The following is an 18,459-nucleotide window of genomic DNA, read 5'->3' as shown; positions in this document are numbered from 1 at the left end:
TGGTGTATGGCCAGTGTAGGAGATCGCTCCCCACACCATGATGCCGGGTGTTGGCCCTGTGTGCCTCGGTCGTATGCAGTCCGGATTGTGGCGCTCACCTGCACGGCGCCAAACACGCATACGACCATAATTGGCACCAAGGCAGAAGCGACCCTCATCGCTGAAGACGACACGTCTCCATTCGTCCCTCCATTCACGCCTGTCGCGACACCACTGGAGGCGGGCTGCACGATGTTGGGGCGTGAGCGGAAGACGGCTTAACGGTGTGCGGGACCGTAGCCCAGCTTCATGGAGACGGTTGCGAATGGACCTCGCCGATACCCCAGGAGCAACAGTGTCCCTAATTTGCTGGGAAGTGGTGGTGCGGTCCCCTACGGCACTGCGTAGGATCCTACGGTCTTGGCGTGCATCCGTGCGTCGCTGCGGTCCGGTCCCGGGTCGACGGGCACGTGCACCTTCCGCCGACCACTGGCGACAACATCGATGTACTGTGGAGACCTCACGCCCCACGTGTTGAGCAATTCGGCGGTACGTCCACCCGGCCTCCCGCATGCCCACTATACGCCCTCGCTCAAAGTCCGTCAACTGCACAAACGGTTCACGTCCACGCTGTCGCGGCATGCTACCAGTGACAAAGACTGCGATGGAGCTCCGTATGCCACGGCAAACTGGCTGACACTGCCGGCGGCGGTGCACAAATGCTGCGCAGCTAGCGCCATTCGACGGCCAACACCGCGGTTCCTGGTGTGTCCGCTGTGCCGTGCGTGTGATCATTGCTTGTACAGCCCTCTCGCAGTGTCCGGAGCAAGTATGGTGGGTCTGACACACCGGTGTCAATGTGTTCTTTTTTCCATTTCCAGGAGTGTACAATAAAACAGCAAATATAGTAACAAGATTAATTCAAAAGAACAAGCAAATGATCCCCAAATGGGTGAGGCATATGATGGTAACTTGGTAATACAATAATAAAATAATAACGCAATAATAAAACACAAGGGCCACTCATAGACGGTGGTTGGGGAATCGACCTCTGAGTAGATCAGACCAAAAACACTTTCGCGAGCAATGAGAAAGGCAGCTAAGGATTGCATTCACATCACAAGATGGTAACTCAGACTATTGGCAGTCTAACGAATAACTGGTGATAATCTGCTGAAGCTACCTAATATCCGATAACCAATGAACGATGAAACAACATGCCAAGGCCGGAACCGGCGGTCAGCACTACATCCTCAGAATGCTGTGTTTAGAGCATCCGAAAGGAGAAAGGAACCACTACTATCAGAGCAGACGAAACACCAACCAACCTACCAACCAAGGAAACTGTCAAAACTACATACATTGCCGGACAGCAGCGGCAAGGCGAGGAAATGTACACTGCCGTTATATACACTAACCTCCAGGGCAGGTAACAGAGGCGTTAACGGCCAGGAGGCAGGAAAAATACCGCTGGTTGAACTTAACAAACAGTAACACATACAATGCAGCAATTAGTAACAAGAAGTCGAGGAAGGCTAATTAGATCCGCCTTCCTCAAGCACTCCACTCGCTACTATTCGTCTCGGCGACACTGCGAGCAGAAAGTCACTGGAGAATCGCGAGATCTCACAGTGGTTGAGGTTTCTCTACTCGGATTAAAACCCACTCAACTCAAGGCTTGTTGGTTCCGGTTGACGACAAGGTTGTGTACCCTCGTGACCACAGCCATTCCATTCGGCAGTGCACATGTGCCGCCAGCAGTCCCGGCGTGTTCTTGTGCTGCACTCGTGGATCCTCTGGAGTCCTCAAATGAACCGCTCTCACACGACCTGGAAGAACAACCACGTCGCCCCAAGTATAGGGCCACAGTTACTACATATCGGTAACCGCCGCTGCTGCCACTAGCGGACAGGCAATGCTTGCGAAACCAAGTGGCGCCAGTCAACACGAGAAGAAGGCAAAAAACTGCAATCGTGTCAACTAAACTATACGGTCCGCCCTCAGAGGACGGAAACCTACAAACAGCACCAATGCGAGCCGCAGCACAGCTCAATAACATTAGCATCACCCGAACATATATCTGTGATTTAAGAAAGAGTCAGCGTGCATCACTGATATAGCGGTAAGAGTATACTGAAACATTTTCTTCTTTTATTGAATTGGAAATAATAAATCCTCGTGTGGTTTATCGTAAAAGGGATCTGTAATTGTACTGAATGTTCAGATGTTGGTAGGTGATTCTGTGAATAGTCCTTGAAGCTTTATTTGTTTGATGTGGGGCTGAAATGTACTTATGAACTCTTTTAGAAGAAAGTACTACATTGGAACAGTGAACAGTCTGAAGGGATTTGTCCAGATTTGCCGTGATAATGCTGTATGAACATACGTGTTTTATAATGATGATTTTGCAGGGGCAATTTTTTCGTGAGATACTGCTAACATCGGGTCATATTTTACAGTTATGTGGAGTGAATATGAGTACAGTATGCAGTGAAGGAGCATTTTATTTTCGTTTTATTCTGTAACTCGGGATTGAATTTGCTATTGGGAAGTGCATTGTGATAATCTCTGTTGGACTTCTAAGTACAAACTTTTTTTATTTCTCTAAATGGATGAAATATTACTATGAATTAGTTGTACTCAATCGAGGTGTCTAGGATTAAAAGTTTCACTGAAGATTGAGTGGAGTTATGTATGTGCAATAGTGTACCCTTGTGGATTTGCTGTTTATCCTTCATCATTCAGTAACTTTAGATTCTTTAATGAAACTCAATATTGAGGACTATTTTGAGTATTGCTACAAATTGTTTAATTGCATTTGGATGACTGCTGCAATCTTGTTTGCCAGTTCAGTGGTTGTACTTAGTTGTGGTGAGAAGAGTGGAGAGTGAGCTTCTATTTCCAAACCCCCTCCACTATTATGTTGCTCTAGAGTGTATTTTGGGTATAGTTAAATGTAGAATCATTTTCACCTACTTTAAGTGCGCTAAATACATCGCGACACACAGTTCTGATGTACATGTTAATAATAATTTATTAAGTCAGGGGATCTGTAAACTGAACTTGGTGTTATGAAGAGGTGTGAGGCACCGTTGAACGTTGACTAGTTTGGTTTGAGGTGTTTCATGTTGCTGACATCAACTGTCTGTTTCTTGTGTATTAGACTGAGGCTTGTTTGACTGATTGTTTATTCCTTATATGTGCATGACGAGGACTTTGATTATTTTCTTTTGGATGTTTGGTTTCATTCTTGGTTCATCAGTACACTGCTGGTACTTGAGGAACAATATTGTGTGCTGTTTTATGCTCTTGTTTTTGTGGTATTATACAGAGGTTTTAGTGATACAGTGTAAGATTATTTCTTTATTGTCAACTGTTTGATTTGTACTCATTGTATTGGTGTGTGGTTCAGTAGTACATTTGATTCTTTTAACATTTACTACAAGCTGGAGAGGTTTAATGCAAATCGGAGGGAAAAGACAAGGAACAATAAATTAGAGAAAAGCTTGGACAGGAATTTGAAGACTGGTCCAAACGATACTCTGTTTTCTGCTGCTAGTTAAGATGACGAACATGTGCTTTTTTGGTGATTCAAATAGGATGTTGAATAATAATACTGAGTGTGGGATTTAGTAGTACTGTTATTGTGACTCAAGAAGCTTGTTGTGTTGATGTGAGTGGAGGGGTAGCATATTTGAAATGGTGTTACCATTTGAAGGCACTAGTAGCTGTGAAGTTTTGTCAGATAATTATATTCTTAGTTCTTTCTGCAATGTTCAGAGGATCATTTTAAGTTCCAAGGCTATTTTAATTAGGAATTTATCCATATGTTAACAGCATATATAGGGGAGAAAACTGAGCCAAGTACCAGAAAACAACATGAGAAGCTAATAGAGAAAAACAGGGCTAGCGCAAGAGAACAAACAGAGAAGTTAGAACGAAATGAGGCTAGTATAGATAGATCAAATGAACAAGAAGAGATTACTTCAAGGCAGCAACAATCTAGTGTGAAAGCTTTGACAATACAGATACAAGTAAGATATTTCAAGTAGATTTAAAGTATTCATAAGTCGAATGAGAGAAGAGGTAAAGTCAGAATATTATAAGAGGGTTTCTACTGTGGGGAAATAAGCTTGTTACAGTAGAAGAGAGCCAAGTTAAATTAAAAGAAGTCCTAGATGACCAGAATAAATCATTTCAGAGGCCTTTATATGGTTGGAGAGGTGTATACAAAAGATGGCAACGAGATGTCAGAGAGATTGGGTGCTGTCCCAAGTCAGGAGATTGTAAGCCAAATACAGGAGGAAGTGACTTAATCACACAACAATATTGCTAGTCCTTGAGCATGGGGTAGAACAATTAAGGGTCAGTTCAGTAAAGGAGATTTCAGATAGTAGAGAGATGGTAATAAGGCTGTGACCAAACTTAATGAACTTGCTGCAACTGTAGCCCAGCACACTGTTCAGATGGCACTCTGGCAGTAGGGGTTGCTCATCCTGAAGAAGTTAGTTCACTTCTAAAGTTTGAGGAATATCAAATGGAAACTGTTAGGACGACAGCTGGGTCAGCAATTGCAAGAGAGTGAGTCTAAGAGTACATAAGTTTCAAGTGACTTCTAACACAACAAGTAGTATTCATCATGGTCCTTGATTGTAGCAGTTTGATTTCCTCGTAAGTAGCCAGCTGGTCATAAGACTGAATTTGTTTCTGATTACTTGGAAGCCAGTAAATATGTATATTTAAGCTAGAAATTGCGAGTCATTTGAAGAGTTTAGTGATTTGCTCTTGTCTACATATTGGTCTAAAACAATGTAAGACAAAGTAAATTATAGAATATTGATGATACAAAAATTTAATCAAATGAGTTTCATTAATCCTGCTGGATTCTTTGAGTGTATGCTTTTAAAAAATCAGTTCTTGTACAATCCAAACATTCCTGCTGAGTTGATCCATATTTGTTTGATGAAACTACCTACATGGTTATGGCAAATCATTCGTACTGGAAGCTGTAAACATATTGTGGTCTTGAAGGGTTTCAGAATCTACTTTCGGAATTAGACTATGACAGTGGAAAAGAAAACAATCACAGCACAGAGGTCAATCAGTTTGCATATCCTGCTCCCAGACCGCAAAAATTAAAAATTACGATCGTAAGCAGCATGATACGCACAGAGATGGGTATAGCAATGACAGATGGAGACTCTCGAAGGAATCCAGAATGGGAATGAAGGTTCTAATTTCAGGAGAGAGCTAAAGAAATGGAATAGTAGGATATTCCGACTTAGTCGTGGTAGCTTGGGTAATGGCGACTGCAAAAGACGGCAGAGTAGAGATTCAGGTCTGCGAATCCTGTTAGTGTTTTGAGATGATCCGTAGTAAAACGAGTGCGGAGAGTCTCACACTAAGGGAATGACAATTGTTGTCAGCTGCTGATAACGAAAGGGGCAGTTATTAGAAAAAAATGTTAAAGTGTAGAAACAAGTGGGTATTGGATTTCTGTGTCAAGTTTATAAGTTCTGTGTGAATATTGTCCTCGTTCCTAGGCTGCCGGTTGGTGCAGTTTTGGGAACAGATTTTTTGTCAATGCTCTAAGCAGTGATGGAGCTGGATTGAGGTGAAGTGAGTTAGAGGAATAATGGGTCTACTATAAAGTTGCTATTTGATGAATGTGCAGTTAGGGAGAAGAGATTCTCTCCAGATCTGATCCAAAGCCTGTTGAGATTGAGGTTAGTACTCGTGCAGTTGTACTGTTAGAGTGCTAAAGAGTTCCAGCACTGAGTTCGCTGTGTTGAGGAGCGTTGTTTAATGTACAGTGACGTCATTAATTGGTATTTTCAGAGGTTTTTCTTATCAGTTTAAAGTAAAAGAACGTAGCAAGTTTTTTGTTAAGTCCTATCCTATACCATTGGTCTATAAAGAGAGAATATAAATGGAGAAGAAAAACGACAGCGGTCACTGCTGTTTGTTCATACTACACTCGATCGTTAGTTGTCTCAAAGAAAGGTGGTGTCATACGGCTTGTGTTGGATTCATGACAAATAAATATTATTGTTGTACGTGAGACTGATTGACCATTGGCTTTGAATGAGCTTCTACAGAATTTTCACAAAGTTAGAGGGAACTGTTGTCCACCGATTTAAGGGGAAGCTATTGACAGACAAGTTGCATCCCTCATGTTGGAAATAAACAGAATTTTGTTTTATGGCTCTTGTTATCAATTTTGCTGGACTTACTGCGATTCCAGCTGCTTTCATTAGAGATTTGAACAGCATTTTGTCTGCTGATTAAAGAAATAGGATAACAGTGTGTCTTGATAAAGTTTTCATTGCTGAAAACGGTTGGAAGGAGCATAATTAACTGACAGACAGAATATCGAACGTGTTTAAAGACTTTGGAGTTACTGTGAATTCAGAGAAATCTGAGTTTGGTTGGAGTAAATTGAAACTTTTTGGACACACAGTGATTGAATAAGCAGTTCAACCTCATGCGGAAATGATTGAAGCAATTCGAGACTTTCCTGTTCCTTCAACAAAGAAGCAGACTCGTTCATGTATTGAGTTGCCAAATTTTTATAGTCCGTTTATGCATATAAATCTGTTGGCTATGTCACATCTTTATGCATTAACAGGTAAAAATAATTCGTGGGACTGGGATGCCCAGGCACAAGCTTAATTTTAAGGTGTGAAACAGGCTCTTTTGGTGCTGTTCTGCTGTCACATTGTAATTTGAGTACAGATTTTTGTCTTCAGTCAGACAACTCGAAAACTAGCCATTGAGCAGAATCTGAAGTAGAACCTTTGTGTCTGAGAATATGACTGTCCCATTGGGTGTCAAATGTCTACACAGATCACCGAACTTCATAATTTTTTATGAGTGCTAAGTTGACTCATTGATGTATAAATAGATGGGTGTTACGCTTACAAAAATTTGATTTTTACAGTTGTACGTGTTACTGATCAAGAAAATATTATTGCTGGCACTCTTTCAATATCACCTCTAGCGTTAAATAATGGGGCCAAGGAAGATCACAATGAGAACAGTTTCAGTGCATTGCATCAGAAGGGAGTTGCCCTTAAAAAATGGTTCAAATGGCTCTGAGCACTATGGGCCTTAACATCTGAGGTCATCAGTCCCCTAGAACGTAGAACTATTTAAAACTAACTAACCTAAGGACAACACACACATCCATGCCCGAGGCAGGATTCGAACCTGCGACCGTAGCGGTCGCGCGGTTCAAAACTGAAGCGCCTAGAACCGCTCGGCCACACCGGCCGGCTGCCCTTATAAATTTCATCACATGTTCACTTCCGTGTATTAGTAAGGCAGACAAGGGACCTTCCTGGAAGGAAGTGAAACTGAAGTGAAAGAACGACTCTAATTTTGCAATTAGGCAGCAGTACATGGTTAGAAATGAGGGTTTGTTGAGGATGAGGGATACTGACAGTTCAGATTGGGTTGTGAGTATACCAGAGGAGTTGGTTACCAAGTTGATTTGACATGTTCACCTGAGCTATGCGCATTTCGGACAAAAAAAAATGTTTTCGCAAGTTTTGTGAGACATAATATTTCGTTAACATGGAGAAAACTATCTATAAGGTGATTCTACTAAAAAAAAGATCAGTTATGATAATTGATTGTAAGATTTTTATATTTGCAAAAATAATGAGTTTTGCACTGAATCTAGTTGTACGTTTCTGATTTCTCGCAGTCCATGTGAGAAGTACACATTTCTTATCAAAAGTGTCTGGACACCCCTATGTGATGCGGACTTGACCAGTAGATGTCATGAGAGGCAGATCCACCAGTATAAAAATTTAGTGCTGTCAGCAGGGAATCTGTAGTGGCAGGATGGCTCGGTCAGGACAGCTAAGTGATTTCAAATGTCGACTAATCGTTGGATGTCACCTGAGTAAATAATCTATGAGTGACGTTTCAGTTCTTCTAAAGCTGCCAAAGTCTATTACTGGCGATGTCATTGTGACGTGGAAACACAAATGGATAACTACAACTATACCAAGACTAAGTAGACCTCTACTGGTGGTCAGAGACCGTTGAACACCCTTCAGGATGGATGTAAGAAATCGCATGATATCAGCAGAAGGAACCACTCATGGATTCCCCAGTGCTACCAGGAGTCCAGCTAGCACAATGAGTGTGCGTAGGGAAATGAAAAATATGGGGTACAGTGGTCGAGCAGCTGCTTACGATCCTCACATTTCTTTAGTCAGTGCAAAGCGACACCTGAGCTGGTCTAGAGAAGGACGTCACTGAACAAAGTGGGACTGGAAACGAGTGATTAGGAGTGATAAAGCACGCTATACCTTTTGTCAGTTCGATAGGAAAGTTTGGGTTTGGCCATTACCTGGAGAACATTACTAAGACCATGTGTATTGCCTACAGTGAAGAGCGGAGGAAGTTGCGTTAGGGCATGGGAGTGCTTTTCGTGGTCAGTGTGGTCCTCTCACTGCCCCTAAAAAAAGCACTAAATGCAGAAGCACATGAATACACTTCACAGCATTGCGTACTGTGTACAGCAGAGGAGTAGAGTGGAGACCATGACTGTTTGTATCAGCACGATAATGCCGTCTGTTGTAAAGCAGCATCTGTGACGCAATGGTTGGTGGACAACAACTGTCTTGAAATTGACTGTCGTGTCCAGAGTCCCGACATGAACCCAATGGAGGACTTTTGGGAAAAGTTATAACGACGACTTCGCTTTAAACCCCAGCGTCCAACATCACTATCATCTCTGGTTTCAGCTCTTGCGGGAGAATGGGCTGACATTCGTCCACAGACATTCAGACGCCTGATTGAAAGTGTCCACAGCAGAGTTCAAGTCGTCAACACCCCATGTTCATGTCCACTGGCAGGTGTCAGGATACTTTTGATCTGATAGTGTAGATGAAAATTTTTAATCAAAGGTACATCCACTCAGGAATGAAACTGCTACAAACAAGAACTACATAGACAGTAAGAAAAGTAAATTTACCTTACGGCCTTTCCGCAGTAGTAACACCGTTTCCCATCAGATCACCGAAGTTAAGCGCTGTCGGGCTGGCCTCGCACTTGGATGGGTGACCATCCGGTCTACCGAGCACTGTTGGCAAGAGGGGTGTACTCAGCCCTTGTGATGCAAACCGAGGAGCTACTTGATTGAGAAGAAGAGGATCCGGCCTCAGAACCTGACATACGGCCGTGAGAGCGATGTGCTGACCACATGCTCCTCCACATCCGCGTCCAGTGACGCTTATCGACTGAGGATGACACGGCAGCCGGTCGGTACAGGTGGGTCTTCATGACCTGTTCGGGAGGAGTTCAGTACACATGACTTCATGTGCTCATTACTCCATTTTTTTAAATTTTAGCTTTGAAAGTCTATGTGGTATTGGATCAGTCCTCGTACATTTGGTCACACCATTGTTGACTGTTCTTTAACGTTATTTAGGAACACGATACGAAACCGTATCTAGAATCCTGCTGCAGCTCCATATGAATGCATGCTCTTTACGTTAACTTTTTCACTAGCACTTTGAAGTTTTCAAAAATAACCTGCTATATCAGTGCTTTTGGGCCTGTCACGTAGCAAAGACGACATGGGCTGTGCTTTAATATGTTCCTCCCTCTTTCAGCTGTAGAACATACCCAGGCGCTACAGCTGAGATCTTTTTTTGTGTGAGCATGATGGCGAAATTTAAAACTGGAACAATTCAAAATACACAGCAAACATTAATAATATGCCAAATGCTAGGACAGTGCTCTCACACATAACCTCAAGAAAGAAGGCTGGCGAGAACTAACTGACGCGGACTGAATTTTCTCTCTGCAGCGGAGTGGGCACTGATTTCACGACAGAGTGAAACTGGCAGATCGACCGGAACTCGAACCTAAGACCTTTGCCATCTCAGGGCCAAGTGCTCCGACTACTGCTCCATCCAAGCACGTCTCGTCTCACGACCCGCCCTCATAGCAGTAATACCTCATCTCCGACTGTCCTAACTTCAGAGTTCTCCTGCTTACTTTACAGGACTAGCATTCTCGCAAGAAAGAGTATTCAGGAGAAACGACTCTGCAATATCCTTTCTCCAAGAAGTGATAGTCCGCTGGGTATGCAGGATAACTTCTGTGAAGTTTAGAAAGTAGGAGCATGGCGCCGCAATACCGTTTCTTTTAGGAGTGCCAGTCTCGCACAATATTCGAAAGACGCTGTGTGGGCCTTGGAAGACAGGAGATGAGGTTCTGGTGGAAGTAAAGTTGTGAGGTCGGGACCAGAGTCACGTGTGGAAAAGCTCAGGCGGTAGAGCACCTGCCCACTAAAGGCTGTAGTCCTAGGCTCTAGTACCGGTCCGGCATACAGTTTCAGTATGCCAGGAAACTGAGCGCAGATATTTGACGAAAATGGTCAGGGAATTAGTCGGCCACAGAAGGGTGAAATAAATTCAGATAATTTGGAATAACTTGTTCCCAAAAACCACTACCTACCATCGGTATCTTAAGATGCACTACAACTTAATGCACGAAAGGCTACTTCATTAAGTTGTTTCGAACAGAGCCACAGCGACCGATGGACAAGACACATGTTACAGCAGGTTCGTTCCAGCAACCACTCCTCATATGAGTGTGGCTGAGAGAGTTCGGAATTATCAGGTTTAACCGTATGCCAGGCGAGATTAAATTTCATTCTTTCGTAAGAGGGCACTGACACTTGTCTACGTGATGTAGCGGGGTGTGATTTAGGTGATGGGTCAAGTGATCTTACAACGATATTCCAGTGTGTGCTACAACTGTAGTTGACGATGGCATCGGGTTAGCATAGAAAATGATTCAAATGGCTCTGAGCACTATGGGACCTCACATATGAGGTCATCAGTCCCCTAGATTTTGAACTACTTAAACCTAACTAACCTAAGGACATCACACACATCCATGCCCGAGGCAGGATCCTAACCTGTGACCGTAGCGGTCGCGCGGTTCCAGACTGAAGTGCCTAGGAGCGCTCGGCCACACAGGTCGGCGTTAACATAGCAGCAACAAGGTGTTTCCAAAATACTTGTGCTTTCACTAGCATTGTACCTTGTACCACACATTGATCCGTACTTTACTTCAAAATTGTTGGACATCTATCAATGGTTTGTCTTAAGGATTGAAGAGATTTGCCCACTTTCCGTAGATCATAACAGATAACAGCACGTGAATTTGTCATGAACCTCGCTGCTCCCGTGTTACGCATTTCCAGTCATCGAGCAATGACAATTTAAACTCCCTTGTCGAAGATGAAAACCAGTAACTTTCTCTACTTTATGTTCCCTGGTCATCAATTACATATCTTTTGGATAACATCAGTTACTTTCCAGGTTGTCCCTGCCTCACGATTTCGATGTGACCATAGCAATGCCTGATCGGTAAGTCACTGCAGTTGTATAAGTTAAGAAAATTTTTAATTGCTGGATTAACAATTGACATCGTCCGGAAAATATGTTATTTCGTTGACGAGTGTGGCACCACATGATAGAGGTTTTATTTTATTGAATCAACAGAGTTCAGTGTGTGATCTGAGGTTCGACAATTTGCTAGATTGTGCATACCAGTTTCTCTGTATGGGCGGCATTGCGATCAGAGCTACTGGCTAGCTGTACCGACCATATGAATAACCAGTCTGTCTAAGAATTGCGGAAGTCGTAAAGCCTGACATAGAGAGTGGTGCACTTGAAACAACAACTTGGCTTTTCTCAGATTAGTTTGAACTGCAGTTGATTGAAATGTCCGAGAGGATAGTTAAGATGACGTTAGAGAGACGCGTCAGATTGCTGCGAGCGGCTCGCTGTTGTGATATATCTTTATATTCCTGCTACTTGATCTTCGACCAGGGAATCAATAGCCACGTTAGCATATGCCCCGCTGCTGCATTCTGACACAGTACAATGCTGGCATAACCACTTACAGAAGTTAAACGTAATCAATTCACAGTGAGCCACCCAAAAATATCTGAGTCTCAAGAACTGCCTTGTAGTCCCTGTGGATTCTTGGGTGCTGTAACCAAAGGTACTTCAGTCGGGAATGTTGAAACTGGATCAATAATTGAATTAAAAACTTTAAAGCATGCAACAGACTTAGCTTTAGAGAAATTAAAAATGCAGTAAAAAACCGCTAAACAAGTAGTTTGGCACAAATACAAGGTGACTGGTAATACAAAGCAAAGGTCCGGATTTATATTCCAGTATATTGCAAGCTTTAATAAGGAAAAATTATTTGCTTTAGTCTATAGCAGCATTTTTTATGCCTATTGGCAACTTCTTCCCGTATCAAGTGCCATTATTAGGCCATACTATGATAAAAAAATTACAGTAAATTGTTAAAATAATATTGTTGGAAACATTTACAGAATATTTTGTCTCTGTGATAGCAAATACGTGCTACAGAGTGCAACCTCCAAATATAAGTAGCCCCTTACCCCGCGCAGTCGTCATGCTTGCTTCCCAAGAAAGTGTATAATATAAGTAAACGTCATAACTGTGCTCTAAACGGATGAAAATTGCGGCCATTAGTGATAACAGTACCCCCTGTGTACAGAGTTTGTTTTTCTTCTTCAAAAAGAGAGCCACAATGTAAAAGATATTTAAAAAATAAAGTGGCGTAAAATATGAAGTACAAGAAAAAATACAATAATACATTGAATAAACCACATTCTCCATTGTAGTAAAGCAAATAAAAAACCTAGATGCTATGTTTCTATTCATTCCAGTCGTCGTGTGTATACGGTTTATACAGTATCACAACAAAAAATCGATTTCACCGTGAATCTTTTAATCAGTTATGTGAATTTATAATAATAGTTATACACCAAAAGTAAAAAAAAAATTTTTTTTTGACTTTTACGTTTAGTGTATGACTCACCTTTTTGGGATGCGAGAATCGCGACTGCGCGACATGGGTTAAAGGGGTGCCTATAATATAAGATTGCACTCTATTTTGCTATTACAGGTACAAAATATTCTGTAAATGTTTTTTAAATTATGACATTAAAAATGTACAGTGATTTTTTAGGCGTCTGATGATAGTGTTTAGTACTCGATACCTAAACCGGTTCCCAGTGAGCAAATCAATTCTGATTGTGCTGCTCGCTGTTCCAGACTAGGGTCTTTCGGGAATACGTAATAAGCTATAATTTATTGGAAATGTTCAGAGCGAACAAAAATAATAATTACGTTCGGTTATATTTAATAACAATAAGAAAATCTCAATTAAATTTAGTGAATATAACTGTGAAGATACTTCACTCAAATGGAACGAAGAAGTTCAAAACGAAAATTTCTGTTCCGACACTGACAATGTTGAGTGTTTATGGAAAAAGTTCAAGGCAATCGTAAAATGCGTTTTAGACAGGTACGTGCCGAATAAAGCTGGGAGGGACGGGAAAAACCCACCGTGGTTCAACAGCAAAGTTAGGAAACTACTGCGAAAGAAAAGAGAGCTTCACTACAAGTTTAAACGCAGCCAAAACCTCTGACAAACAGAAGCTAAACGATGTCAAAGTTAGCGTAAGGAGGGCTATGCGTGAAGGATTCAGTGAATTCGAAAGTAAAACTCTATGTACCGACTAGACAGAAAATCCTAGGAAGTTCTGGTCTTACGTTAAATCAGTAAGTGGCTCGAAACAGCATATCCAGACGCTCCGGGATGATGATGGCATTGAAACAGAGGATGACACGCGTAAAGCATAAATACTAAACACCTTTTTCCACAGCTGTTTCACAGAGGAAGACCGCACTGCAGTTCCTTCTCTAAATCATCGCACAAACGAAAAAATGGCTGACATCGCAATAAGTGCCCAAGGAATAGAAAAGCAGCTGGAATCACTCAACAGAGGAAAGTCCACTGGACCTGACGGGATACCAATTCGATTCTACACAGAGTACCCGAAAGAACTTGCCCCCCTTCTAACAGCAGTGTACCGCAAGTCTCTAGTGGAACGTAAGGTTCCAAATGACTGGAAAAGACCACAGGTAGTCCCAGTCTTCAAGAAGGGTCGTCGAGCAGATGCGCAAAACTATAGACCTATGTCTCTGACGTCGATCTGTTGTAGAATTTTAGAATATGTTTTTTGCTCGAGTATCATGTCGTTTTTGGAAACCCAGAATCTACTATGTAGGAATCAACATGGATTACGGAAACAGCGATCGTGTGAGACCCAACTCGCTTTATTTATTCATGAGACCCAGAAAATATTAGATAAAGGCTCCCAGGTAGATGCTATTTTCCTTGACTTCCGGAAGGCGTTCGATACAGTTCCGCACTGTCGCCTGATAAACAAAGTAAGAGCCTACGGAATATGAGACCGGCTGTGTGGCTGGATTGAAGAGTTTTTAGCAAACAGAACACTGCGTGTTGTTCTCAATGGAGAGACGTCTACAGACGTTAAGGTAACCTCTGGCGTGCTACAGGGGAGTGTTATGGGACCATTGCTTTTCACAATATATATAAATGACCTAGTAGATAGTGTCGGAAGTTCCATGCGGCTTTTCGCGGATGATGCTGTAGTATACAGAGAAGTTGCAGCATTAGAAAATTGTAGCGAAACGCAGGAAGATCTGCAGCGGATAGGCACTTGGTGCAGGGAGTGGCAACTGAGCCTTAACATAGATAAATGTAATGTATTGCGAATACATAGAAAGAAGGATTCTTTATTGTATGATTATATGATAGCGGAACAAACACTGGTAGCAGTTACTTCTGTAAAATATCTGGGAGTATGCGTGCGGAACGATTTGAAGTGGAATGATCATATAAAATTAATTGTTGGTAAGGCGGGTACCAAGTTGAGATTCATTGGGAGAGTCCTTAGAAAATGTAGTCCATCAACAAAGGAGGTGGCTTACAAAACACTCGTTCGACCTATACTTGAGTATCGCTCATCAGTGTGGGATCCGTACCAGATCGGGTTGACGGAGGAGATAGAGAAGAAAGAGCGCGTTTCGTCACAGGGTTATTTGGTAAGCGTGATAGCGTTACGGAGATGTTTAGCAAACTCAAGTGGCAGACTCTGCAAGAGAGGCGCTCCGCATCGCGGTGTAGCTTGCTGTCCAGGTTTCGAGAGTGTGCGTTCTGGATGAGGTATCGAATATATTGCTTCCCCCTACTTATAACTCTCGAGGAGATCACGAATGTAAAATTAGAGAGATTCGAGCGCGCACGGAGGCTTTCAGACAGTCGTTCTTCCCGCGAACCATACGCAACTGGAACAAAGAAGGGAGGTAATGACTGTGGCGCGTAGGGTGCCCTTCGCCACACACCGTTGGGTGGCTTGCGGAGTATAAATGTAGATGTAAATTTTCGTGGATTCGAACCGACCTGGAGCCTGTTTCGCAGCTGTGTACTCACGGAAATTCTGGCTTAGTAGTAGTTTATGCCTCTTGTTCTCTTTCCTGTGTTACAATGTCTACCCTTAAAGCAGGGTGTCGCGAATTGGCATCATAACAGTGTGACTCTAATGAGTAAGTGCCGGTAGGTGCAAATTCTAGTCGAAGCTACCAACACTTCTGAATATGCTGTCATGTCCTGAGTGTTTTGGGTACTTGTAGAGCGACATAATTTTCCTTTTTTTTCTCCATGAAGAAATTTATCCAGGTATTAATGGGTTAAGTCACATTTCTATAACATGTATACACAGATGAGCCAGCACATGGTACTGTTGTGGGTACGTGACGCCAGTGCGGAGATTATTATCTACCAGTTGTCGAAAGCGTGTGATTCACAGGGTGACAATTATTGAACTGTATGAAATAAAATCGTCATAACTTCTGAACGGTTTGCGTTAGGACGTTCAAACTGCATGGTTTGCCGCAGGGCATGATGGTAATCAGCACGCGCATGTTGGTTTGGTTTAGTGACGAAACCCACTTCCTTTTGGATGGGTTTGACATAAAGCAAAATTGGCGCATTTGTGGGACTAGAGTCCGCATTTCGCGATCGAGAAGTCTCTTCGGCCTCAACTGGTGACTGTGTGGCGTGCAATGTCCAGTCACGGAGTAACCGGTGCGATGTTCCTTGATGGCACGGTGACTACCGAATGGTTAGTGAAGGTTTTGGTAAATAATTTCATACTCATCATCCAAAGTGAGCCTGATTTCGACTACATGTGGTTCATGCAAGACGGAGCTCGACCCCATCGAAGCGGTAAAGTGTTTGATGTCCTGGAGAAGCACTTTCGGGACCGTATTCTGTCTCTTTGGTACCCAGGGTGCCTCGATTGGCCGCCATATTCTCCGGAAATGAACACATGCGACTCCTTTTTATGGGGCTATATTACAGACAAGGTGTACAGCAACAACCCCAAAACCATTGCTCAGCTGAAAATAGCCATTCAGGAGGTCATCGACAGCATCGATGTTCCGACACTTCAGCGGGTTATGCAGAATTTCTTTATTCATCTGCGCCACATCATCGCCAGTAATGGCAGGCGTATCGAACATATCATAACCTAAATCCGAATATCTGTAGTGACGTTTACATGTTGAATAAAGTGTGCGCACACCGCAGTTCGTAACTAATTTACGTTTTTCTCATATAGTTCAATATTGTCACCCTGTTTTTAACACAAGTTTTGGAATTACATTATTCCGTTATCAAGTTCTTAAAATTAGTATGCCATCAGGCACAATCAAATTTGTTGCTGTTGTTGTTGTTGTGGTCTACAGTCCTGAGACTGGTTTGATGCAGCTCTCCATGTTACTCTATCCTGTGCAAGCTTCTTCATCTCCCAGTACTTTACGATTTTTACCCTCCACGCTGCCCTCCAATGCTAAGTTTGTGATCCCATGATGCCTCAGAACATGTCCTACCAACCGGTCCCTTCTTCTTGTCAAGTTGTGCCACAAACTCCTCTTCTCCCCAATTCTGTTCAATACCTCCTCATTAGTTATGTGATCTACCCATCGAATCTTCAGCATCACCACATTTCGAAAGCTTCTATTCTCTTCTCGTCCAAACTATTTATCGTCCATGTTTCACGTCCATACATGGCTACACTCCATACAAATACTTTCAGAAACAACTTCCTGACACTTAAATCTATACTCGATGTTAACAAATTTCTCTTCTTCAGAAACGCTTTCCTTGCCATTGCCAGTCTACATTTTATATCCTCTCTACTTCGACCAGCATCAGTTATTTCCTCCCCAAATAGCAAAACTCATTTACTACTTGAAGTGTCTCAATTCCTAATCCAATTCCCTCAGCATCGCCCGACTTAATTCGACTACATTCCATTATCTTCGTTTTGCTTTTATTGATGTTCATCTTCTACCCTCCTTTCAAGACACTGTCCATTCCGTTCAACTGCTCTTCCAAGTACTTTGCTGTCTTTGACAGAATTACAATGTCATCGGCGAACCTCAAAGTTTTTATTACTTCTCCATGGATTTTAATACCTACTCCGAACTTTTCTTTTGTTTCCTTTACTGCTTGCTCAATATACAGATTGAATAACATCGGGGAGAGGCTACAACCCTGTCTCACTCCCTTTCCAACCGCTGCTTCCCTTTCATGCCCTCGACTCTTATATCTGCCATTTGGTTTCTGTACAAATTGTAAATAGCCTTTCGCTCCCTGTATTGTACCCCTTCCACCTTCAGAATTTGAAAGAGAGTATTCCAGTCAACATTGTCAAAAGCTTTCTCTAAGTCTACAAATGCTAGAAACGTAGGTTTGCCTTTCCTTAACCTTTCTTCCAAGATAAGTCGTAAGGTCAGTATTGCCTCACGTGTTCCAACGTTTCTACGGAATCCAATCTCATCTTCCCCGAGGTCGGCTTCTACGAGTTTTTCCATTCGCCTGTAAAGAATTCGCGGTAATATTTTGCAGCTGTGACTTATTAAACTGATAGTTCGGTAATTTTCACATCTGTCAACACCTGCTTTCTTTGGGATTGGAATTATTATTTTCTTCTTGAAGTCTGAGGGTATTTCGCCTGTCTCATACATCTTGCTCATCAGATGGTAGAGTTTTGTCAGGACTGGCTCTCCCAAGGCCGTCAGTAGTTCTAATGGAATGTTGTCTACAATCAAAATCAAAGCATATTAATTTTGAGAACTTGATAGTGGGGTAATGTATTCTCGAAACATCTGTTTTTCACAGCTGTTGCAGAATAATCTCCGTTCTGATTAGAGACAGTTTTATGATGGCTTCGCGACACAAAATATGTAAGTGGAGCAGAGACGAATGTGGAATCATTTTAGCGACCACAAGTGAGTAAATCCAGTGACATAAGCGAGTTTGACATAGGCAAGATGTCATGGCCGAGCGCCTGGAAACGAACTATCTCGGAAACCGAAACTGCTCTATTGTTCGCCTGCTACTCTCGTGAGCGTCCAAGGAAAGTGGCTGGAGGACGGTGAAGGCACGAACAGGCGACGAGGTGCTGGACGTTTATCACAGAACGTGGAGGTCGACGGCTTGCCCACTCTGAAAAACAGGATAGACGGCGAT

Source organism: Schistocerca americana, chromosome 1 (genome assembly GCF_021461395.2).
Source record: "Schistocerca americana isolate TAMUIC-IGC-003095 chromosome 1, iqSchAmer2.1, whole genome shotgun sequence".
Taxonomy (NCBI): domain Eukaryota; kingdom Metazoa; phylum Arthropoda; class Insecta; order Orthoptera; family Acrididae; genus Schistocerca; species Schistocerca americana.
This window is presented reverse-complemented; position numbering follows the sequence as displayed.